Consider the following 1,219-nt stretch of genomic DNA (forward strand, 5'->3'; position numbering starts at 1 on the left):
AACCTTTAGCCTGAAGTCCATGTGGTCTGATACTAGAATGGCCACTCCAGCTTTGTGGAGGTGATATTTTCTTGAAAACTTGTTTCCCAGACTTTTACCTTTAGCCCATGGGTGCTTTGATTGTTCAGATGTGTTTCCTGCAGGCAGCAGAATGAATGTTGGTTTCAGTTTTCTAATTCATCTTCCCATTCTGTGCCTCTGAATTGGCACATTTAGTCCATTGACATTGAGAGAGATTTTTGTGATTGGGATTTGTGCTCTCTTTATGTAGAATTTTTGTACTTGTGGGGATTGTCTTTAGCTTAAAGTAGACCTGTTCATTCTTCTTGCAACAAAAATATGGAATGCTTTACAAGTTTGCATATCATCTCTGTGCAAGGACCATGCTCATCATTTTATCATTTCAATTTTAGTAGATGTGTTAAACTTAGTAGGAGTTAATTTTTCCATATTTTTCTCTTCTTATTACTTTGAGTGTTGTCCTTCCTCACTCCTATGGCAGACAATGATTCCTAATCAAGGAATGTATTTCAAAGCAGCATGAATAAATAGATTTAGAAATTTAATGTCCCAGAAAGAAAAATATGGTTTTTACCATATTATCTTTTACCATACCCTAGGCATCAGTTTTACAAAATAATTCTTTTGGAAGATGGGATATGAGTTTGTTTAATGTCGTTCCCTGAAACCTTAATTAAGACCATTAAACTAGAGCCTTTTGCTTTTCTCGCCTCAGTCTCGTGTACATCTCCAGGAAAAGGTGGATGGTGTTGTCTGCACTTTGACCACCTTGAATGTATGTAGGATTTTTCTCCTGAAGGATGAGGTGAGAAGCATATTGATGATTTCATTCCACCTTATTACAAGTTCAACTTGAACGGAAGGTGAGACTCTTGTGGCTCCTATAAAGGACAGAACAAAGGGTCTCAGTGAAGTTTAATGTCCAACTGATATTAACAACATAGATGACTCATAGTAACCTGTGTGCATCTTTGTGTATAGTGAGTTTCATATCTACTGATAGTGATTCTCAGTCATGACACATGGGAAAAACGGATCTGTAATTAAAAATCTAGTTCTCTGAGCAGAGTGGGCTCTCTGACGTGATTGAACAAGTGTGTAGTAATTTATTACTAAGCACATAAGTATTTTCAATGATGCGTACTTTTCGATCTAAAATTAATTCCAAATATGTCTAAAACAACAGTCTCCTGACCTC

At 36.5% G+C, this 1,219-nt stretch overlaps 1 pseudogene; it reads right to left on the reverse strand.

Annotated features, from left to right (window-relative positions):
• Positions 1–333: 333 nt before the first annotated feature.
• Positions 334–427, reverse strand: LOC130033844 (uncharacterized; annotated as a pseudogene).
• Positions 428–1,219: the final 792 nt, after the last annotated feature.

This window comes from Sorex fumeus, unplaced genomic scaffold, assembly GCF_029834395.1.
Source record: "Sorex fumeus unplaced genomic scaffold, SorFum_2.1 ptg000054l, whole genome shotgun sequence".
Taxonomy (NCBI): Eukaryota; Metazoa; Chordata; class Mammalia; order Eulipotyphla; family Soricidae; genus Sorex; species Sorex fumeus.